At 41.5% G+C, this 24628-nt stretch overlaps 1 long non-coding RNA gene across 1 annotated transcript; it reads left to right on the top strand.

The window, feature by feature from the left end:
• Nucleotides 1-1988: 1988 nt before the first annotated feature.
• On the top strand, nucleotides 1989-19842 carry LOC138108912 (uncharacterized). Its single transcript, XR_011150115.1, has 5 exons — nucleotides 1989-2780; nucleotides 3194-3330; nucleotides 9424-9635; nucleotides 10716-10826; nucleotides 19411-19842. It is a non-coding gene; the product is annotated as an uncharacterized lncRNA (long non-coding RNA).
• The last annotated feature ends 4786 nt before the right edge of the window (nucleotides 19843-24628 follow it).

The raw sequence follows: 24628 nt of genomic DNA, 5'->3' as shown, positions 1-24628 counted from the left end.
CAATAACTCTGGAAGCCAGTATCTTAACGTGTTTTACATTACAGTTCACTGTGTTAACACTTGGCCACAGTGCTGTGCAGCTCCTAATGTATCAGAATTATGGAAACATCTGGGCTAAATAGCTTCATGCCGATCCACTGAGAAAATTCACCAAGGATTCAATACTTTTTAAGATATTTCATTCTCTATCTAGGATAGTAAGTTGCATTATGCTTATATACCGATTTATGAAACACACAGGAACATTTTGTTTCTTTGGTTTTTTTCTTTTAGTCTTTTAAGTGCCTACAGGGCACATCTGTGCTTTTTTATTAAGAGCTACATTATGGCTGAGCCTTGCATGGCTGCAGTGTGGGAGAGGAGCAGAGAGGTTCCTTTTCCCTTTGTGCAGCCCATCCAGAGACTGCCAAAAATCACAAACCTCTCCAGAGCCAGGAGTAATCCGCTGAAAGAAAGATGTTTCTGCTGCATCTCTGTCCTGCTGGCCAGGAGAGCTGGCTGACCATGTGGGAAAGTACCAAATTACTCTGTTGTGGCACAGCCAAGGTGCTCTGGTTGGAAGCCCCTTTGCTGCAGGCATTGCTTCCCACACGCTGTCTGTCCCTGGCACACCCTTCTGCTGGGACTGCAGGAGCAGCACGTCCACTGGCATCCTCTGATCTCACCAAAGTGCTCTTCTGGAGACACCCAACTCTGCTTTGGTGTGTTTGTGTTGTGCTGGTACAGAGAGGATGGTCTGTAGCAAGCACTGAAATCTACCTTGAGGTCTCTTGTAGGGCACACACAGCTCCTGCTGACTGTGAGGTCTGTAGTGTTGTACACTGATCCCATTTGTTGTCATAAGGAGCTTTTGAGTTCCAAAACTTCCTTGCCTCCCTGAAAAGCGTGCATGCTGTACGTTGCTCTGCTGCATAACCCTTACAAAAAACTAATAGCAAGATGTTGTTCTGGTATGGCTTTGGCCTGTGCAGGTCAGTGCGGGGCATCGAAATGTCTTGAATTTCAGTCCAGCAGATGATCAGTGTGGGGCTCACTCTGACACCATGTAAAATAACTGCCATTAAACTTTTTACTGTTGGGCAAACCCTACATTCTCTTACCTAAAAAGGTGAGGGATTGCTACAGAGCCTTCATTTTTTCCCTGGAAGTATTCATGTGCTGGATACGTCTTTGAATTGCTCCCTCCTGGCTCTGAAAGCTCAGCCTTCATCTGGTGTTCAGGCTGGACTTCAGATGAGGCAAGGAGCTGGAGAAGAGAGATTTTGTGCATAAGGGACTGGACTGTCCTGTGGCACTTCTTCCAAGGTGACAAGTTTGCTTAAGTTAACTGCTTGGTCAGGACTGAGTCCCAGTCACGGACTAGAGATCTTCAGGTGTGAGGACACAGAGTTACTCTGGTATCAAGATGGCATCTTCCTGTGTGGAGAAGAGAATGTTATCATCCTTTCTCTAAGTGTCAAATAAAGCATATTCAGCCTTGCTTGTGAAGCATGAGGAATACATAAACTTTTTTTTTTTTTTTCCAAAAGGACTTTTCCAGATACTTCAGTTTTACTCACATTTGAGAGCAGTAAATTAAACTGCTTCTCATGGTGTGAATTTCTAAATCGTCTGATACAAAATTTTTCTTCTGTCTCCTTAATTAAGTTGGATGTCTTTTCTTCTTCGAGTGAAGGGGATGATTTTCACCCACTGTAATGTTTTAAGCTGATGTGATAAACTCTTGCTCTAATGGAAAACCCATTAAAAAGCAGACCTGGGAGCAGCAATACCATCTTGTCACCCAACACTGATCTCCTTGAAGTAGGTATGTGAACTTTAGTATCCCTTCTACGAAAGGTACAGGTTTTGTGGGGTATAAATAAGAACCCTTCTATGTTGTGCTGACTTGCTCTTCACCAGGCCAAAGAAATGTACATACAGATCAGGAAATGTATGGGGAGTTAATCTACTTTATATGCATATAGAAAGCTTGTATAGGGATGATCATCAACACAAGCTCTTATCTGATGTGCACTGTAAATAAAGTTGTGTCCCAGGCCTCTGTAAATCTCAGCAGCCTGGACTGCTCTGAGCATCGAGACAGCCCAGTTCAGCACGGAGAGCAGAATGCTGGCACGTAGCACTTCAGGTCATTGCGAATTTCCCAGCTTTAAACCGAGCCCTAAACACGACTGTAACAACGCTGTGATGAGGCCTCTGTGAGCATGAGCTTCCCAGGGTGTGCTGGGATTTTCTGGGATGAGAACAAAGTGCCTCTGTCTGAGGGCTCAGCGTTCTTCGTGACTAATCTGGAGCTGGAGACTCAGCCCCAACAGCAACTGGTTTCTCTGCTCTGGGTTCCAGCTGCTGGGCACAGTTTGTTGACTTTACCCTCTGCAAACCTTGTAATGTGTATACTTAAAGGAAAAAAAGTCTGCAAACTTCAGAAGATGAAAGACACCACTTCATAAGTCTTCCACCTCTGAGTATAGGAACAAAGAGCCAACATGCAGCCATGATTATATTTAACGCATTGTTGCCAAGTATTCTGAAAATACATTGAGGAGTGCTGTGTGATTGTTGTATGCACTGGAATATGGATGTGCAAAGCTGAACAGAGCTTCATTTCCTTCCTGTGATTGGTGTTTGCAATGGCTTAGAATCTCTTAAAATGTTTTGCCAAAGTCGGATAGTGAAGAAAAAACATTTTATTGATAGAAATGCTGTCTTTCTCTCCTTTTTTAATGTCATGAGCCTCCATGAATGCACATCTCCCGATTCAAAGAGGGATGATGATGGTGAGTATCTACTGGAGAGGTAATGTTTTTTGTTGGGGGTTCTTTTTGGTTGGTTGGTTTCTTTTTTTTTTTTAAATTCTGGTTTGAAAAATAAAGAACAAAAATCTCTTGCCTGGAGTAAATTCCAGGAAAGAGACATAGCACAGTGTGTTTCTTTGCATTAAACACGAGGTAAGTGCTGCAGGTGGACTTGTTCAGTTGGCATTACAGATGTTTTCAAGTCCCCAAATGTGCTGGTGACTGGTGTGTGTTCTGACATTCAGGAATACCCACGTGTCAGTGAGAATGAATTTCATGTCATTCCTGCTTAGTTGTAGATGCACCTTTCTCAGCTGTTCTTAGTACTGAAAGTGCCAAGTATCACATTCACACGGTTAAGGAAATCATTCATGAAATAAAAACATATTTTCCAGGACATTTATTGACTTTGTGTCCAAGGGGATCCCATCTGCAGCCCAGGAGGGAAATGCCGTTTGGAAAAATCACAGGAGGATGTCTTGCAGCTCTCACTTGTTCTCAGGACACCCATGATCCCTGTCAGTTTTCTCAGGTATTTTCAGTTGGAGAAAGATAAATTGACACAAACTGTTGTATGGAACAGTTCTTTATTTACAAATATTTATTCAAGCTTCTTCATTTTTTTTACTGTTCTACATGGTCTTTACTGAAATTGGTGCAGTGTTTATCTGCAATGTTTTGGAAAAGACTATGTTTTAAGCCTTTTTAAAGGGAAGAAATAAGATCATGTCAGCATGTTCTGCATTCTCTGCTTTCATAATGGCATGAACTTCTGTGAAAAGTTGGAGGAAGAAGTTGATCCCACAGTACAACAGGTTTGGCAAATCCCCATGGCACTGGGATGGTATTTTCCCAGGAATGTCTGAAGGTACCTCAAGGTAGGTGATGATTGTTACTTGTGTTTTGCAGTTGGTAAAATTAAACCACTAGAGGTTTAAGTGGTTCACCTGAAGATCAGATAATAAATCCAGAGTGTGTTAAGCACCAAGCTCCCCAGTTCTCAGCCTCTGGCAGCATAGCTCCACTTAGGAGAAAAGGAAAAAATCTCCAAACCCTCTAATTAGTCGTGGAAGGAGTGAATGTGCAGGAATCTCATACACTTTCAATCATACAGTTCTTTTTCATTGATGCAAAGCATTTCTGGGGCTTGAGTTCACAGGGAGAAAGGGTGACTGAGGTGAGAAGTGTTCAAACAGCTGAACAAACCACACATGCACTTGAAATTACTGCAGGGTTTGTAAGTTCATAAAAGCCTCATAACTGTAAGGTTTATTAGCCAGCATAATAATTTTCCAAAGGAAATAGGGGGACTTGTGAGTTAATTATTGCTCCACTATGCTGCATGTACTGTAACACTGGAGAAAAAGATGATTTTCTTTTTTTTCTGCATGTGATTGACCAATACAGTGGTGATCCAGAGAGGTTATGTGGCTATAAAAATAAAGCAAAAGTCCCCAGCAAACCAAAACCTCCCAGTAAGAGTGACAGTGGGGTGTGTCATGTTGAAATGCCTCCAGTAGAGATAACTCATTATTAATGCTCCTGCAGACAACAAGGGAGCCTTTGGGGAACGTTTTTCTGTATGACTGTGCCATTTTTCTCTGACTTGCAAAAAAGCTGCATTCACACTGAAGCTCATTCAGAGAAATGAACGTGGCACATCAGGGGAATGGATTTCAGAGCAGAATCCACAACTTTTAGGTGGAGTGATTTATTTTTCTGATGTGAATTTTGTTAGGATATTGATCTTCAAAAGCATGATTTCTGTGGTTAGAGTAATATCCTTGGTGAGCTTTCATGCAGCTGGCTAGTATGATTCACTAAAAGTTTGTATTTTAGAGTTTGTTGGTTTTTTGGGGTTTTTTTTGCAGGAAAAGTAATTTTTTCCACAAGACTGAAAGAAATTTATAATGCATATAAATGGAGTTTATTAAGGCTTTGGCAGATCGTGACCCACGTTAATTTGTAAAACTCAGCGTCTCGTAGCAAGTAGTCAAGTTTAGTGGTTTTGGGTTCAGGTAGAGATTCCTGGATACAATTCTCTGATCCTGACCTCAAGCAGCATATTTTCTTGGACAAGAACATGTTTTCTCCAGTAGGTGTGGGACAAAAGCTTGTATATTGATCAGACCAGCTACTTCTATCAGATTTAAGGTATAATTCACATGTCTGAAGTGGGTACCGAATATAAAAGTATCTCAACAGCTGCAGGAGCGAAACAGACATTTGAAAATAATGCCATTTTTAAGTTCCTAAAGTCTCCAAAGAGTAAGGCTGAATAGTCAACCTACTAATTTTCCAAGGGAAGTAGGTGATGTGAGTTAACCCTCCAGTATGCTGCACACATTTTAGCAGTAGGAAGTGCCATATGGAACAGTGTTTTCACCTTTTTATTTGCTGATGAGAAGTCAAAAGCACAGGGAAAATCCCTACAGTTGGTTTTATTATTTTTTTTTTCCAACTGCAGACTGTTATGCCACTTTAAATAAACATGGTAATCTACCAGACTGGTATTAAGATAAATGTTTTGTGGCCTCAGCTAAGCCCATTTCCTGCACTCATTTCTCAGCGTGCAGTTGAGAATGGCAATAGCTGGAGCACTTGGGAGGGATCTGGGCAGAGACTGATAAAGTACTCGGTAAAAAAGAAGGAGCTGATCACACCCATGGGTGGTCCTTTGCAAAGTTTTGTTTACAGCGATCTCTGGCACTATTTGCAACAAAAGCATTTGTTGCAAAGCATCTGACAGGAGGCTGTTCTGGTTTATCTGAAGTGTTCTGTATTAGTTAATAGGCAGATGTCCTAAAGACAGAGATTGAGAGGACTGGGGTTAAAATCCACTGATGTAAGAGATCGTGCACTTTTTCTCTGTGTAACACAAAACATTTGTCATTTACAAAGGTGATTGATTGCCAACCTGCTTATGTTACCTGAACAAAGGATTTAAACCCAGAGTTGAAAATGGACTGCTCAGCTTAGTGGATTTACTCCTGAGTGGATCTACTTGCTTGTTTGGGAGACTAAGAGATACTACATGATAGGGCTTTGGGCACTTGGGATATCCATGAGATTCAAAGGCCAGGTATTTAGTAAGTTTTCCCTGGGACAGGAAGAAACAAGGCAGGTCTGGCCCTACAGAGTTGTTTGCAGGCTGAAGAGAGTTCAAGTTTAGCAGAGGGTGTTAGATCACTCTAATGATTCTAAAAAGTTTCCAGATAGTGACAGGAGACTTCACAGCAGAATTCCAGAAACAGCAATCCAGATAAAACAGCTCTGGAGTCCCCTTTTTTTTTTTAACTTTCTCTTCAACATCTGTGTTTTTTCCAGTGAAACTTTTTGTACCGCTAAGGTAAAGTAGACAACGATCCCTCTGTGGCAATATTTCTCCTCCTAGATCTTGAAGGAATACTGATTTGGCTTCCATAGTTTATTTACTGGCATTGCCTGTGCTGGCTGTAGGAAGATCATAACAGTGTAGTACTGTGAGTAATGATGCATCTGGGGGCCTGATGAGCTCCCAGCAGGTCTTCTGATGGCTGATGCCACGTTGCAGGAAACTTAAGAGAAGCCCTTCAAATCATCAGGTACTTTTTCCCTCTTAGGAGCTGCTGCTGCAGAGTTTCAAGATTCCCTTTGAGTGGTGTTATTATTCCTCTCTGTCCTGTGGGAGAGCAGAGGCTGCTTTATGAAGCCAGTCATTATGGGAGTCCTCACTGGTGTCTCACTAGAAATAATGTACAAGATGCCATTGCAAAAAGATGGATTTCAGAATTACATGTATACAGTGGATGATAAATACAAGTGACAACAAAGAAATGTCAATAAGAACTTCGTGTAGGAAAGCTACTGCACTGACTCAGTCTCCTTCAGTAAAAATGAGTGTGGTCCATAGATTCTGGTTATTCCAGCAAAGCACAGTTTACCTTATCACATTTTCAGTTTCATCTAAACTTGCAGAAAGGTTTATTGGAGCCTTGAACTCTACATCAAAACAAAACCTTTGAAAACTTCAAAACTTTACCAGTCTTTTTTTTCCCCCATCCACTTCTTTCTGTTCAAATCAGTTTTTTCCATCAGCTGAGGACATTGGCAGATGAATTGGTATCCCTGAGCTAATAATATTCATTCTGGTGGGACCCCAAACTGAGAGAGGCCTTGATGGGTGTTCCCCTCCAGCAGCGACCTGTGGTTCTTGGCAGCCCTGGGAAGGAAAGGGGCGACACCAGCCAGAGGAAGGGTTTCTGCTTTCAGTGCACCAGCCAGATTTTGGGTGCTGCTGCCAAGAATGCAGATTTTATTAGTGCTGCAAAAAGAAACTCTGTTCAGGGGTCTTTATTTTCAATTCCAGTTTAATTCATGTTAATATTGCAGAGCGTATTCTCCACTACCCTGATGCCATTTCCCATCCCCGGGTGGAGTTGCCCTTGTGTGATGGAGTGGAAATGGGTTCAGGGTCTTTAGGGAGTTTGATTTATTATACCAGATTTGATGCATAAATGGGCAAATTACGTTGGTGGGGGAGAGATGGGGTAGGGAGAGGAAAGGCCTGGGATATGTGACTGGTTTCAGTAAGAACCAGTGTGAAATTTCATCCTGTTCTCAAGAAGAAACCAGCTTTTTCAAAGTCTCCCCATTTTTCCAGGCTTTAAGTAAGTAAGTAAGTAAGTAGCCCATGTTTCCACTTGTTGGCTTCCAATGGAACCCAGAACCAGGGGGTACAAAAGAGACATAAAAAGTCCTTTAATGGCTTGAAATGAAGTAGCTACAAATGGATGAGGATGGGATAGGATTGGTTCTTAAGAGTTGCCCTATTTGGTTTCTGTAGCAGAAGAAACCTGAAGAATTTTGTTCACCTATTGGTATGTTCACTATATACATCAAACAGGCTATGCCAGGTGCTTGACTGAAGAAACACTTAATTACTGAAACTTTCATTTACATTAGCTCTAAACCCTCATTTTGTTACTTACTTTAATTACCCAACCCAAATAAACACTGAGGAGTGTATCTCACATTAATTTGGGCCCAGACTCAGCAAGGTAATTTAATTAAGCACCAGTATAATTCACAGCACATTAGAAGTCCCACTGAAACCTACTTCTGCCGCTTTGCAGTTGTTTCGAAGCTGGTTTCATTTCTTGACGCTCCAATACAAGCCAAGCTTTTTTTTTTTTTTTTTCATTTCAGCTCAAGTTATGAGCAGGGGAGAAAGGCAATTTGAGGTTAAGTGGAGAAAAATTTTACAGACTACTTGGGGAAAAGCTGAATTTTAAGTAGAAATGGATGTAGAGGAACTGAAGCATGTGTGGGCTGGGTGTTTCTCAGGCTGCAGGTGGAAGATCCTTGCTGTGTACTCAGTTCCCAAGGATACTGCTTGGATGGGTCTGCACAGGAGGGGACACTCTTTCTTAAATACCCTGGGGCTGGGCTGTGTTGTTCCTCTCATGAGAAGTGCCATGATAAAAACCTTGTTGGATGCTGGCAGAGATGAGATCTCCACTTGACTGCTTACCTTGCTTGCCTGCGTAGCTTGGAGTGTGCTGGGGGAGCCTTTTGCTGCTGCTGAAACTGTGGCAGAGGAACTGCCCAGATGAATTTCTGTCCAAAAGTTCTAAAGAAACCCTCACCTTGGCATTAGCTTGGTTGGAAAACTTACTTTTAAGATCCAGCTTGCTCAGAGTGTGGTCCTGCTCATGTTGGTATGAATAACTCCATTATGTAAAAAAAAATTACGACTGCATAAATTAGAAGAAACTTGGATCCTGTGCCATTCTTTCAAAAAATTGCAAATGGAGTTGGGAAATTGACAAATATCTGGAAGATTAATTGAAAATACCAAAATACAAAATTTTTTTCTTGTTGTGGCTACAACAGTGTTAGAACTCACTTTCTTTTAGCTTTAAATAATTGTCTGGATAATTAAAGATTTAGTTTTAAACCTATTAAAATCACGTTATAAAATTAGTGCCAGTTTTTATATAAAATGTAGAGAAACTTGGCCCATGTGAAATGGTTTTTAGTCGAGGAAAATACCTAAACAACTTTCTGGAAGTTTTGAAACATTTTGACAGAACTTCTGATGTAAAGATAAAGATTAGCTGAAAGGTTAGCATTTTAAACCAAATGTTTTTTGTGTAAAACAAGAAGAATCAATCATCACGTTAAAGGGGGATTGTTATAACAATGAAGCAATTTATCAAATGCAAATGCAGGGTTATGAATAGACTCTAAAAATCTCTTAGCTTCTTGTCCAGAGCTGCTTTCCCACAAAGTTAGCATTATGTCACTGACAGAGTTGCTGGGAAACTGGGATACTTGCACGGAGAAAATTTGTTTGGGAAATGTTTCTATTTTTGGGTTTACCAACACATAATTCTGAAAAAAGACTTTTCTCTTTCTCTCCATACCCTCTCCCTCTGTTTGCCTAAAATTTCAAATGGGAATGCTGCTGCCTCAAGTGAATAGTGGTGCTTGGAAGCATTTTGACTTCGTACAATAACACAGAAATGCAAAGTTGTTATTTAAAATATTAAAGAAATAATCCCTTAAAAATAGCACTTCTGTGCTTTCAAGCAGTTTCAGTTACTGCCACTTATTTTAACTGAATTTTTTGTTTAATTTGCAGCACACCTTCTGTGCAACCTGGTCAGTCTGTGGAAACTGCTGACCCAGCACATTTTCCAGCATCCAGGAGGGAAGGCTTAGGAGAAAGACGGGCAAACCATTGATGAGCCAGTAACAGTAAACAGAAAGGAGGAAGAGCAAAGTGGAGCAGCTTGAAAGGAAGGCCCAGGTGGACACCAGGAGGAAGTGCTGAGCACTCACTCTGTCAGTGGGGTAAGAAAACTCAGAGCAAGCACACACAGCAAGATCATGATGAACTTCTCAGAAATTAGCCAAATTGTGTTGCACAAATTTATAATCCCTGCTACACTAAAAGTCACAGCAGGGGTGTTTGTCTTGGTCTTGTCTCTGACACTCCTGTTCTTCAGAGAGCTTAATGCTGTCCAGGGGCTGGGGGTGTGGAGGAAGCCCTTCCTTCCTCCCAGCTGCTCCTCACGTGTCCCAGGACCACCACAAAAGGGATTGGGGTTAGGGTTCTGCTCTTCAGAACAAGCAGCCAGCCCTAAGCCTTCTTCTCTTATAGGCCCCTCATTGTCCTTGTCCTTGTTCTCCAGGTTTTGTCTGTTTTGTGCACATCCTCCTGGGATGGTGGTGCCCGCAGCTGAGCCTCCTTCTTCCCCCCACCGAGCCAAACACGAGTGTTGCTCCCATGTGTTCTACAGATGACACTTGTTTATTCTTCCCACAATGGTTTTCCATTTTTTCCCAGCAGCATGATGTTGTTGACTCATATCTGTGATTTAAGATAGTATAGCTCAGTAGGGAAATGGTAGAGGATTTGTGGGTTTGATTTTTTTCTTGCCTTTCTGACTGCTTTAATAAAAAGAAAAAGAAGGTGCTGTAGAATCACTGTCAGATTTAGCTTATTTATTGTTTTTCTCAATGCTGAGGTTGAAAAGCCACATTCACATATGTACCTGCTGACATCGTGAATGTCATTAAGACTGGGCTATCAGAAGAATTGTAGAGCCCCTTCTAATCGCATCAGCTGAGAGAGTTGTGCTTGACTTCAGGTTTGTTTGTCTTCACAAATTAATTTTAACCGTATTTTTTTAAATTGGGTCTGAAGTCAGAGTTTGAAAATGAAGCTAAAAATCTAGTCCTTATTTCTCTTTTACTTCTGCAAAGCCAAAAGATTGCTGTCCCCTCGCTGTCTGTGTCGCAGCAATCTCAACTTGTTTTCAGCCAAAATGTTATTTGTGTGTCCAAGCCTTTTTCCTCCTGTCAACAAATCCACATTGATGGAGGGCTCAGTTTTGTTATTCATGCTTAAAACTGTGTTTTAACTTGCAGGTCTACACTGGAGCCATTATGGCGTGAGAAATATCAGAGATAAGAAGTCCTACAAAGCCATAATTTGTGTGCAGGCTGACATGGTTCAGCAGCATGGACAGGGATAAAAAGGTTGTGGGGGTTTTTTGGGGGTTTTTGTTGTTGTCTTAGTTTGGTTTTTTTTGGGGGGGGGTGGGGGGTGGTGTTTTTTTTGTTTTTTTTTTTTTAATTTTAAAAATGATTTGGAAACAGATGAATGCTTAACCTCTTGAGACCAAACATATGTTAGCGTGAAGTAGCAAACTTGTGTGTTTGTTGTCCAGTTCATGACTACAAGCTGAAAATATTTTGACATCACTAGTTAAAGTTTGATAAAGGTAATTACTAGTGTAGAAGCACCCAAGATGTTTGCCATGTTGGCTGCCTTTCAGTCCATCCCACTGAATATTGTAGTGCTTTCCAGTCAGACATTAGAGACCATGTCATGAATGCTTACAGCAACCTGGCAAAGTTTCCTGCCTCTGTATGTGCACTGGCTCCATAAATCCCAGAGTATTTATTTCTGGGTCTTTCATTTTCTTCTTAGAAAAACATTTGATACTCAGACTGTATCTTCTGCACACATTCAAGTGGGAAAAGAAAAGAAAGAAAAAAGAGGGGAAAAAAAAGAGACTTGCAGTAGTTCATTCTCAGCTCGTGTTTTGTGTTTGTGGGTGTTGCAACAGTTGTAGACTCTGCAAAGTGGAATGGTTCTTGATTTAGTCTGTGACATGATTTTACTCGTTCTCCCACTGCTTCCTGAGCTCAGCATGTCCCAGTGTTGTTTGGGAGAGATATGGAGTCAGCTGGCTGCTTTTCCAGGCAGCATTAGTCTCCCCATGCCTCTCCCTGCAGACAGCAATTTCTGTGTGATAAGGCTAAGTTTTCAGCTCTGAACATTCATCAAAACACACCATTCCTCTAGTAAGAACATGAAACTGAGATCTCTGATGCATGGCCAATTTGTCTCCTGCACAATGCTCTTCTCAGTTTGCAGCTTTAATGCAGCAGGGTCGGAAATAGTCAGGCTTTGAAACAGGACCATGTGGCTGAGCACACAGAGCAGGAACCAGGAGGTTTGACAATTGCATCATTATCTGTGTCATGCAGACGGAGCAGCCCCACAAGAGAGAGCTCTGTATCCCAAATGTAGTGGTGGAAATGGGAGTCAGTCCTCTCTCTCCTCATCCAGAATTTTGGGCAGTAGGCTGGGCAAACAGCGTGGATGGTTCAGGGCTGTATTTTTTAGCTTCTGGGCTTTTTGGTTTTCCTCTTTCCTTCTTTCCTTCCTTCTTTCCTTCCTTCTTTCCTTCCTTCCTTCTTTCCTTCCTTCTTTCCTTCCTTCTTTTCTTCCTTCTTTCCTTCCTTCTTTCCTTCCTTCTTTCCTTCCTTCTTTCCTTCCTTCTTTCCTTCCTTCTTTCCTTCCCTCTGTGTTTCATGCATTGGTAGCTTATCCCTCCCTCTTCTCTACAGCATCCTTGAGGCTGATGTGCTGCTAGTAGAACCAGACACTCATATTCAACCCAAATCTCTTCTGCTTTTTTGCCAGCTCTACTTGCCAGTTCCAACTGGTCAGGGGAGCAGTGGTTCTAACCAGGCCAAGGTGCATGTTAGGAAGTGAGAACAGGAGACTGTGAGCTCTTACCAGCAACAAGAAAAGGCTGCAGACGGCTCAGCAGTCATCAGGACTGGAGAGGGATGGGGGCAGAATGCTGGGAGTGCTGCTGGTTCCTACAGAATTCCACTGGAATGGGTATTTCTGACTTAAGGGGAAAAAACCCTCCCCGTAAAGAATAGGGTGGGTTTAGTTCTTAGGACATTTAATGATGTACTGGCACATAGTAACTGCACTATAAATATAGTCTGAAAAAATATGAGCTTAGTTTGGAAGCTGCTCTCAGCTAAATTATGGGGTTTTTATCCTGACCTAAACTGATCCCACATGTTCCTGGAGTCTCCCAATGTTTGAGTGCACAGTAAATCAACTGTAATTTTTGCTTTTTATTGCAAAGAATGAACAGAAGAGATTGGAAATTATATGACTTTGGCATATGTTTATCACATGGTTCAGGATTGTTTGATATCTTTTTAGCTTTAAGATTTAAATAAAGTTTAAAACAGGTATAGAGGATCAAAACTTGTTAACTGGCATTAGCTCAGAGAAAGCAGCCTGAGGTTCACCACAGTGTTCATTTCACAAACATTCAGTGCCTTTACAGAGAAGAATGCACTGATTTTACAAGTATTCATGTGTTCTGCTCACACATACTGACTGTGTGAAGAAATAGTACCACAGTAAGGAACAGTAAAGGAGGAGGAAATATCAAGTGACTTCTTTGGTAATGATACCCACAGATTTAAAGCAACAGCCATTGTACCCCTGGATCGTGGTGCTTCTCCTTCAAAAAATGAGCACATTCAGTATTTACTCTTTTTACCTCTCCTAAGGCCTTCTCTTCCCTCTTCCTCACTCCTCCTTGTTGTACCCACTTCAGGGGTGATGCCATAAACAAGTGTCTGCTCTGCAGCGTGGAGCTTAGCCTGCCCACTTCAACTTTAAAACTCTTTGCCTTTCTGTTCACAGACACATTTTTGTCATCTGATCCCTGACCTCCAGCCTTTTTTAAGATATTTCATACTTTTTGTTGTTGTACCTTGTAACTTCTTCCTACTCTTTGGCTGCTTTTTTCAATTTTTTTCTTTTTTTCTTTTAACTTCAGAGTTGGTATTTGTGTTCTTTACTGGTACTATTGAAATAGGAATAAACTGTCTTCTTGAACTTGGCTTTCCTAATGGACTGGCTTTCCCCTCTGAAACATTAGTCTTGCAGCATGAGTTTTGTGAGCTGACTGCCCACACAAGTCTGCTGCCATGTGGGCTGTAGAGTCAGCTTGTCTAAAGCCTTCCTCAGTAATTACCAGGTAATAAAAGTTAACTGCCCCATAAAACCACATGGATGAACCATGCTATTGCTGGCTTGCCCTACTCAGCCATCCTCTTCCTGTGTGCTGGATCTTTTGGGCAGGGGAAAGGACTACCCAGGGTCCCTTTTGGCGCTCTTCTTTGTGTTTCTGATAACTGGCGACCTGGCTACGGGCTGCTGCTGACAAGGCTCAGGAGCACATCTCAAACTAGGAGCCTGAAGCAGTGAATCTGAGCTAAGAGGTTCCTACTGTATTTGTCAGAAGGGGGGAAAAAAAGAAGTTAAGGCACTGCAAACTCCTCCAATGCTTAACTGTTTTCTAGACACCTTGAAAAGTGTTTCAGAGTAATGCTTCAAAGCTTATCTGTTGGCAGCACTATAACTGCTGCAGAGTGAAGGTGTCTGACATGGACTCAAAAAGAGGTCAGCTTTGCAACTTGCCTGAATTGGCCATGACTCAAACTGGCAGAACTAGTCTTAATTTTGTAGTTCAGTAGATGGGTATAATACCTTTATGGAGAATTGGAAATGTCAGGTTTCTGCCAACCTGCTAACACGATTTATATCGCTCTTGTAACTTGTAATTTTTACTGCTGGGGCTCTGTTATTCTCTTTTCTCGTGTGTGTCTTCTACCTCATTTTTTACTTCTCGATGAGATAACAATCCCATTTGGGGTTTGAGGTTTTTTTTTCTTTTTTTTTTCTTTCGTTATTACTAAGTAACTGAGTTTTCAGTCTTCTTCAGGGGCTGCAAGTATGTCTGTGCAGAGTTCCTGGGAGAATTGTAAAGGAGTTTAAAAATGATACAGAAGGCTGTTAAAATACAGGTGGTAGCTTGGGAGGGGAAGCTGCTGAGTTGTAGAGCATCCAGAAATAGCCAGAATATCTTAGGATATCACTTAATCCATGCTCCTGCCCCAAAGAAGAATCTTTACACTAGTATTCCTAACAGAGGCTTGTCTAAATTGTGCTTACATAATGACAACCCTTCAGCCTCATTAGGCAGCCTCTTACCCTTAACCTTAACCTTTGGAAAGATTTTCTTAATCTTGAGTCTAAGTATTCCAGGATCCCAGAAAGAACCTGTTTGGGATAGTGCCAAAAGAATTCAGCTTCTCTTTTGCTTGCTGCACTGACTTTACAGGAGCGGAGGAGGGAAGCAACAATATGAAAGGTACTTCCAGAACAAAGTGGGTATTTTCAGTCTTTTTTGTCAGATTGATTCTTTTGGTCATTAACGTTGCTGGGAATGCCTGCAACCACTTCAGGGCATCCCCTTTGCAAGAGGGATCACAGCTGAGTGTTTCCTGCACTGAAAATAAAATCCTGAGCTTTCTGCGAGGGCTGCACATGGCCACAGTGCTTTTAGTTAAAAACCCATAGGCTGAGAGCCAGGCTGAGAGCTAGGCAAGGGAGCTGAGAAGGGGAAGCACTTGAGAACGTCTTGATTAATAGCATCCCTAAATGACAATGGCTGTTTTATGGTTTTTATAAGGACTACAGTGTTTCTCATACATAAAAATAGACAAGATGTGGTTGCAATTAATGGAGAGCTCTTTGTTGAAGCTGTTGACTGTAGGAAAGAACCCAAGGGTTTCTTAAGCTCCTCAGTTGTAAAACTAACTAAATACATCTAGGGCTGCCTTGTGTCACTCCGTGGCATCTTTCAAAGCTGTAATTAGCAGATACCTAATGAGTTGTGGGTATAGCATGTGGATCAGATGACTCAAATATTTACTTTAGGCCTCTGATTCTCTGTCTCTACATGAGGGAGAATAACTTGGGTTTAGCATCTAGAGACTCATTTTTCTTTGGTTGTCTTGCCTAGACGTTTCCTTTCTTCCCCATGGTCTGTCAAACTGAGTCCTCTCTGGTTTCCTCAGTGGCAAGGTACATCTAAAATGTTTACTGGTGAGTCCTTGCTTCATGAAGCCTATTTTTTATTTGGTAAGAAACTAATCTGAAAACCGAATTTTCACTTTCAATTTTTTGCAAGATTGTCCTGTTGTTTCCCAGTGCAACTTTTGAGCATAGGAAACAAATAAAGCCGGGCTATGTTTTTAGCCAGGAAAGGTAAGGGGCAGCTGCAGCCTTTGTTCCACTGCTGTCTGCTTGAACAAAGGTAACAGCTCACAGTGTCAAGAAAGAATTTGTTTTCAGGACAAGAGTTTGTGTATCAGTTCAAACTACCTAGTTTGAAGCCTTCCCATGTTTTTCAGCCCCCAGGCATTTCTTCTATGTTCTTTCCTTAGCCCATTTGTAAACTTTGAGTATTAGCTTCGTCAGTAATTTCATATTGACTGTGCCTGAGCTGACCTTGGTTCAGAAATTTCCTAATTGCTCCCTGTGCTCAGCCATTCCACCATAAAGGATAAATACTCAGATGAACCAAATATTGAGCTAAATCAAAGATAGATCTCTCTGTTAGCTGTTTTTCTACACAGTGGGTTGTTCCTAAAGACTGTTCAAAGCCATTCTGCAAGAAATAACTGCATGAGTTCGGCTGTGAGAACAGCACTACACCTAGACCCATACCTGCAAATAGTGTGTTATGGGCAGCTCCTATTGCATGTACCTGAAATGGATTTATTCCTGCAATCAGCACTTTCCTAGGCATGTGTCCCAGGGGACCTGAACTGAATGCTCAACAATTCTTTAATGAAAAAAGAAAAAGCATGGGGGAGGTTAGCATGTGCTGTAAGTGTATCTGTTTTGTAACAGTCATGGTTGTCACAATAAACGTGATTGATGTGCTCTTCATCACCAGCCACTCTCTTAATTCTTTAGATGGTGGCAAAGATGAATAGGGAGCGAACTTCATCCTCTGGAAAGCTGTGAATTTAAGCAGTGCCAATCTCATGGTTACAGGCAGCTGACTGAATCCCATGGGAGGTGCAGTCAGGCTGGTAGTGCTTTTCCTCACAGTGATTTTTCATGGTTCTGGTTTTTCATGTCTAGTTCACCCCTCAGCCCAGTTGTATTTCTCTCGATGAAAACAGGGAGTATTTTCTCCTTTATCAAATTGGCTGTAGTCTGTGGGCACTGAGTAATTCATATGAATTATGCAATTTATGGAAGATAGGCATTACTTTGGCTCCAAGTTCTGTCAAAATACTTAAGTTTGTAGTTACATTTCTGTCTATGACAAGGATTTGTCATATAGTCTAAAGATACAGGTATTCTTTGGGTTTTATTACCCACACACAAAGCTGCAAAACTAACTCCTGTGACTGGTGGGAACACAAATTTCCATGAGCCATCAAGTAGGTAAATAACTTCTGCTAAAAAGATAGCCTGCCTTGTCTGTCAGTCAGGCAGATCTTATTCTTCTGCTTGCTGCTTTCAGACATACTTAATGGACTGAACTAAAGGAAAATGCCCCTTAGCAAGGATCTTCTTGCTTGAAAGATGTTTGTAACTCTCACTATGAAAGCTTCCCCAAAGTGATCTTTTTAGGATCTGTTTAAAACTAATGAGAAAATCCAGAACTAAAATAAGTAATGAGAATCATTTAATTACTTCAGACTATAAGGAAAGTAATTCCCTACTTAATGATTTAGGCTATCAGCCCTTGATCTAGAGCTGAGGCTCTGAACTGCACAGTGTGGTCTGCATCTGGGAACACAAAGGTACAAATTGCCTGAGCATCCCTACTCCACCAGAGCTCACAGCTTCCAAAGTAAATGGGTATGGTCAGGCAAAGGCTGGAAATAGTGAGACTGGGAGATGCATGGCATGGCCAAACACTTTCCATTAGAGTCTCCCACCTCTTGGTGAAGCCCCTGGACAAAAATATTTGTAATATTCCATCCTTTTCTTCCAAAGAGGTGACTCATGTCTGGGATCCTGCAACTTTTCCTAAAAGGGAAAGAGTGAAACTGCTGTTGTAGAAGAACTGATTGCAGTGTTTTCCCTTCCTTCAGACCAACATTTTTAACTGAACAAGGAGAAAACTGGCAGATAGTCTATCAGTTTTCTGTCTTGAAATTCCAAACCATTGAAAACAGCTAAGCCTGTTCCTGAGTGTTCACTCAGAGGAGAGACATAGATAAATAACAAAATTGCGTTTGGAGATGAACAGATGAGTTGACCTTCTGGTCTTTTCAACTTGCTTGCAGTGATTGATGTGAAATTATTATACCAAAAAAAAAAAAATCTGATTGTCTTATAATTTAAAAAGCAGCTGCTGAACTGTTTGTGAAACACAATCAAAGGCTGGTTTACTTCTCATTGTGAGGGTTTGGGTATTTGTACTGAGTGAGAGGAATGGGATGCTTGTGGCCTACCAGGGCAGCCTGCTATGGTCTGACCTCAGTCTGTGGGGCAGTCTCCCCTTCATAACCTTGGAAGGGGCTCAGGAATTTCAGCTGAGATGGGATTTAATCACCTTAATTGCCTATGATGTCTAGGAGCACTGGCAGCTGGATAGAAGGAAAGGATTCCTGTCGGTGCCCACACTGACACACCAGCAGAACCCATCAATTACCTCATGGGTTTGACAGCAGCTGCTGGGCCAGCCCATGGCTCCAGCTCCACACTGACCACAGCAGGTATCCACACATTCCCATGAAGAGCAGATGGCTTAGGGCACTGGAAGGAGACTTAGGGGACAAACATAAGCAGGAAATCAAGTTCTACTAATTTTGCTCCCCATTGAGTAAACTTTTATTATTGGAGTGGCAGAGCAGCCCCACAGGTCCTTTTCTGTCAGGGTGAGATCTGAGATCCCTCTCATCCAGTTTTCAAATCAGGTATCAGTATGTCATGTGCACCTATTTTAGTTCTTCTTTTCTCTCCTGCAGAAGGATTGTTATAATTACAGTCAGAAATTCTAGGAGTTTCTTTCATTTTGAACACATTTATGAAATATATATATATAATATTAGTGGAACAAAGGCATAACCAGTACTTGTGTACCACTTGTGGCCATCAAAGCATAACCAGAACTGCATTTTACAGGCTATGTATATTTTAATGTCCTTATAAATTGTCTTCAGTTGATTTTGAAGATGGTCAGAGGTTGAATACTGAGTATCTGTTTTGAGAACATTATTCTAAGATACAGCAGCTGGCAAAGATAATACAGTAGTTTAATAACCTGTGGTATGTTCCTGCAGAGTGGATATAATTTAAAAAAATAATACATAGCTCACAATGCTTGGATGTTATTGACAGATGAGTGAATATAGAACCAAGCTGCAGCCAGTAAACTTCATCTTTTGTGTTGTGAGATAAGCTCGTTTGAAGTCTAGTAACTACTTTTAATTGTTGTTCATTAACCTTGAATTTTGGCCCCTGAATAACAGGTGGAGGCTACTGTGACTAATGTTTTGGGGAGCTAGAGCAGAGTGGGATGTGCTGATGTGGGAATAGGGTACTGTAAGACACAGCAGCCTCGGCTGATGACTGAATTGCAGCTTTTAGCCTGGCTGGGTTTTTTTTGTTTATTTGTCCAGGAGAAGGGGGAATACTGAAGAAATTGTGCATTATTACAACAGCGAACAGTTGGCTGTAGTTTGTATCAAGAGACAAAGAAAGTCATGCCTAATGACTAAAACAGACAGCAGGTTGCAAATTTGGGCTTCTTGATGCATTCCAGCCAGTAACATGAAAGACAGGAAATATCTTACATGTGCTGCCTTTGGGAAACAAGAGAAGATATGGAGGTCAAGCATGGCTCTGCTACGTTTGCTGATAAATCTTTTCTAATAGTGGGCTTTTTCCTTTTTCTTTTCTTTTTTTCTCCCTGAGCAGCAGGAAGATGAAGCAGCCTTGCAGCCAGCTGCTCAGCATTGGTCACTGCCTGCCAGAAGGATGGGCCCTTCATCGTGGCCCAGCACGGCCGTTCATCACTCAGCACGTGCAGAGGTGGGCTTGGGAGTGACCTTGAGCACTGTACCAGCAGCACTTGGCCAAGCCAGTGGTAATGTCCATCCCTTATCTGCAGGCACAATCCAACAGGCTGCGCAGTCAGGGATGGCTCTGGAGCAGTTTGTAACTGCTGGCATTTGGGAGCATGTCTAAATTCAGTTTCATGAGACCACTACAGTGTTTGAAACCCCTGGTGTTATTAGGGCTGACAGAGCCCTCTGTCTGTATTCCTTTGCACTCTTGGAAAAATAAGATGGCAGTCTTAAGGGGGTGTTGTTATTTCTGTTAGCAAAATCTGGGAAAGTCACTAGAAAAATGGTGTGGCAATGAAAACAGTAAAATGGTGGGGGTTTTCATCATAAATCCTGAAAAGCTGTGAAAAATGGCAGCTTTACAGTTGCTATCCAAACACACCATAATAGAGCAAATGACATTATGTGGTTCCTAATATTTTGGCTGTTACCGTTCCTGCTAGAATGACAAGTTAACACTGGCTGCTTTTATGTTACTGAGGAGCAGGATCTTTGTTCCAAGCAGTTGTCATTTAAAAAAGGAAAGAGCAGAAGTGAAGGAATAAGTTTCATGTAATCGATGGATTTTTCTTTCTCAGCTCTTTAATTACTTTATTGTGGTAAGAATGATGAAGATTTTGTATATAATCATAGTTAAAAATCAGCCCTTCTGTGTCAGGAAAAATATGTGCTGAAGTTCAGTCCTGTTTCAGCAGAAACCACTATCCAAATTCAGAATAAGTTCAATATTATAGGTTAAGGGATGCAATCCCTGGGTTAGAATGCAGTAAAAATCGACCAGAAGCCCAGAGAATCAGCCAAGAAACATTTTCAGAAGTCTGGATTTCCTGCACATAATGAATTCTCAGAACGTCTTGTGGCCCAACAAGGTACAAATTAGGTTGTTGGTTTCCAGCTGCAAGTTATTGGTGTGGGGAATGACATGGATCAACAAATGCTTGTGCACTTCCATGTTTCTGGACTTTAAAGAGCTAGTGACAAGGTAATTGTTTGATAGATGCAGTATGTTATGGGACCACTATCCAAATAACCAACATCAACATTTAGTCATATTGTCAGCATATGAGTGATCCGCTCTCAAATTGTGTCTGAAAGCAACAAAACCACATTTTCTCAGAAAAAAGTTGCATTTGCATGTTCAGCGGAGAAAAATCTCTGCTGGTGATAACACATTGTGGTCAAGTTGTTCAAAATGGCTGAGTAACTTCTGCCAGATAAACACACACTGAATTTATTCTGTGAAAACTAAGCATGAGCTTGGCTGGCAGAGCACAGCCCTACTCAGACATGCTTATTCTCCAAATGAACTCTAGGAACCTATCTTGAAATTCCAATTCAGTTGGAATTCAAGCTCTCATTGCTCTGAGCAACGCCACGAGTTTACTGAGTTAGTGAATAGGTTTGGTTGCTTTCATATGAGCCTTCCAGAAAGCAAATTAGAAAAAAACCCAGATCAATAGCATTGAAAATGCCCATTTATATATTATTATACTTGGGTCTGCTTGCATTTTTTTCTCCATAATCATATTGTCATAAACATTTTCCACTGAAAGTATAAAGTGAACAACCCTTTTATTTTTCCAGGTTGATTAATTTTTAGGAAGATGAACTGAATAACATTTACATAAATCAGAGAGTGTTGATGGTTGTGTTTCCATGCATTGGGGCCATTTATGAAGGAAGCTGTAAGGCAGTTTTGATGTATGAGGTAAGAAAATGGTCACTAATAGGTCTTAAAGCATTTTAGGAGACTTTGACCTTATGTCGTGTTAAACCAAAAAGTTAGAAGTGACTCAACTCTATTAATAACAAATTAAAGTAGGCTTGAAATTTCTGTAAAGTGCCTTTAGAATAAATTTCACCTCAAACAAGTTTCATTGTTCTCCAGGTTTTCCCTGGTATTTTTCAGCTGTGGATGCATGTAAAATATTAAATATTATCCATTGTTTAGTGTCACTAGTGCCACACCATTCAGGAAGTGCATTTGGCTTGTCCTGGGGCTAAAAAAAGCCTGACTTGTACTTGACACTTTCTTGTTACAGGGTCTTGCATGCATGCTTCTCTCTAGAAAATGGGTCAACATTATTGGTCTGTCTTTCCATTATTGCCATTTTTCTATTTTTAACATGTTTTTTATTAGTATGCCATAACTCACGTTAAAAATCAGTTTGTCCTGTGTTATTGATTCTAGATATTGCTCCTTGAAGATGCAAATTTGCTGACAAACAATACTATTTAAAAAGTAAACAGTTTCCTTTACTCCCAGACTAAGATGAAAAACAATCTCTCAAAACAAATTGATTCAAAGTTCTCCAAGGAACATGTTTAAAAATGAATGGGAAGACATTCGTCTTTGTAATGGATAGTGTATTTTTAGGTAGTATAAATTTTATAGTAGTCATAAAGTTTTATGAATTTCAACAAATGTCCTTCTCAGAATAACTTGGATCTTACTGTCAGTGTGTTATCTGGGAAAAGGTCACCAGATCTGTTCCTAAAAGTGAGGAATTTGCAAGTGGGAGGTTACATAGGCCTGGGAAGAGAGTTAAAAATGAATCCCTGCGTGCTAGTCCCATAAGATGCAAATTGCCAGACCTGAGCTTCAGGAAAAAATGTCCCTGAAATCGCTGTGTGTCTGTGTCCTATGCACTGGCTGGCACCCAGCCCACAGATGTGCCTGCACTGAGCTCAAAATCCTCCAGTCACCTCGAGGTGCATTGCAGAATTTAATTCCAGCTACAGCCAAGGACACAAACCATGTTATAATTACTGCTTCAAACCCCATTACGTTTATGGATCCTGCTTGCAGTAGGATCCTGTGCAATGACACAAGATCTGCTCCAGCAGAAACTGGGAAGCAATGAGTTTTACTATTTTTTTTCCTGTTCACTTTAAACTGTTGACATGGTGCTAAATTCAGTATGCTGAAGGTGTTTCCATGTGTCACTTCTAATAGGATACAGGTGTCAGACAATTTGAGATTATTTCAAACCTAATTTTCTTAGAGTGAAGATACAAACAGCTACACCAGAAGCAGATGTTGGGCCTTTCTCACCCCTCCAAAATGTGGTTTGGCATCCATCCAGACTGAGTCTATGGGGAAAAAGAGAAAATTATATTTAATTTTGGCTTGCTTGGTTTCCTCCTTTCAAAATCTACATGAATGTGTAATAAAAAAACAAACCCATCCCTTTTCCCTCTGCTTTACACAGGGACTGAGTATCTTGTTGCAAACAGATGGAGTACAGGCAGGTTGGGACGTGAACGCTTTTCCATCTCCACACTGTCACTTTGTGGCCCAAAATGTGACATAAAATGCTGTCTTTTCCTTTTTTCCCTCTTACCCATGTCTCTGCCACTTGCTTTCCTAGGGCACTGATGCTGAACTAACATCCAGGAAGCAGAGGGGTGGCAAGGACTGCACCTAAACCACCGACTCAGGGTCCTGCCTCTGGCCTGTCTCCATTGACCTGCTTGGGGGTGGTCACTGTGACTCAGGAGAGAATCTAAAAGAATCTCCTGTTCCTGTGCCTTCCAGCTGCTTCCATCTTTCCTAGCTTGAACATCTCAGCTGTACACATGGATACAAGAACTACATCACTTGCTGGCACTGGCCTGTCCTGAGGACAGTAGGTGTTCTCCATCAGTGAGTTTAGTTACACTTCATCAGAACTTGTAGGTGTCAGAAAAATTGAGCTCATAATCTTGATATTACAACCTTGTAGAAAAAGACCTTACTCCGAGGTTTGCCATGTGAATTTTGGGTTCTGCTGCTCAAATACCTCTTTCTGCAACTGCTTTTAGTGAATGAATCTTGTGACTGGAAATGCTGCATGCACTAGAACTGTGTTTAAAGCCGAATTATCAAAAAATACTCCATATTAACAGGGGATTTTAATCCATGTTTGTTGGTCATTCAAATGCTGCTGAGCAAGAAATCCTTTAAGAGTTAAGAGCCGCACATGTACACTTGGAAGTGGAGGAGGAATATATTTATATCCTCCAGCCCTACGTGCCTGAGGAAGAAGGGCACAAAGTCCTTCCACACGTGGAGAGACTCCACAGACAGACAAATACAGGGGGAGAAATGAGCAGATGGTGGACAGGAGGCATTAAAGCCACAGCTCATCTGCATGGGGGCCAGTCCAGATTGCACCGGGAGGGGTCCTGAGTTGGCTCCCTGCCGAGGCCGCCGGCGGAGGTGAGGGAATGTGATCAATAGGAGGCATCAAGTGTTGGCTTGGGAATCAAAGGCCAAACTGTGGAAATGCCACTCTGCAAATGGGGTTTTGCTGCCTTGCCAGGAAGTTCTCTAGAGGCATTGGAAGACCAACCCGATAACAGGAAATTAACCAGAAGCGTTTTTGAGCGGCTCCTCGGTTGGTGAGTGCTGCTGGGGCTATTTATACCTCTGAACTACAGCAATTTACCCTGTTAAGGAGCTGCTCAGATGTCATATATTAGCCACTGCCAGAACAAGTGACCTTTCTGCACAGTACATTAAGAATAAAGAGATGGAAATTCCCATTTTCCAAGCATGGTCCAAAAAAACCTCCGTGCTCTTGTTAAACCAGCTGCATTGAAGAGGAGTGATTAGAACAGGCCTTTTTTTTTTAGCCTGCACCTGTCTCTCATTCCACAGCTGAGGACACACTGCAATCTACTTCCTTCCAGACCTGATCCTGTAAGAGCTTCAGGTGGTAATTAAATTCATCATTATCTACATCTATTCTACTTAAACGTTTGTGGGGGAAAAGCCACCTGAAGGCCAACAGTTGCTGGAACTTGCAGTAATGAGTCACCCACAGGAAAAGAAGCTCCCCCATTTCTTCATCCCCAAATGGGTGAGATTTTTATTGGTTTTCATTCTTATGGAAGTCAAGATCTTGCAAAGGAGGGAGGATCAGTTTTGAGCAGCCTCGGGTGTCAGTCTCTTGAGAAGGTGACAGTGTCACTCCCAGCTAGGAAGAAAGGTTCCCTGGCTGTTCTATCAGGAATTACACAGGAAAGAACTGTGCCAGATTACTGCAGGAAAGACGTAAGTGTGATTTTCTTTCTGAGGAATTTAA

This window comes from Aphelocoma coerulescens, chromosome 4 (genome assembly GCF_041296385.1).
Source record: "Aphelocoma coerulescens isolate FSJ_1873_10779 chromosome 4, UR_Acoe_1.0, whole genome shotgun sequence".
Classification (NCBI taxonomy): domain Eukaryota; kingdom Metazoa; phylum Chordata; class Aves; order Passeriformes; family Corvidae; genus Aphelocoma; species Aphelocoma coerulescens.
Note: the sequence above shows the minus strand (reverse complement) of the source record. Positions and strands in the feature narration are given on the sequence as shown.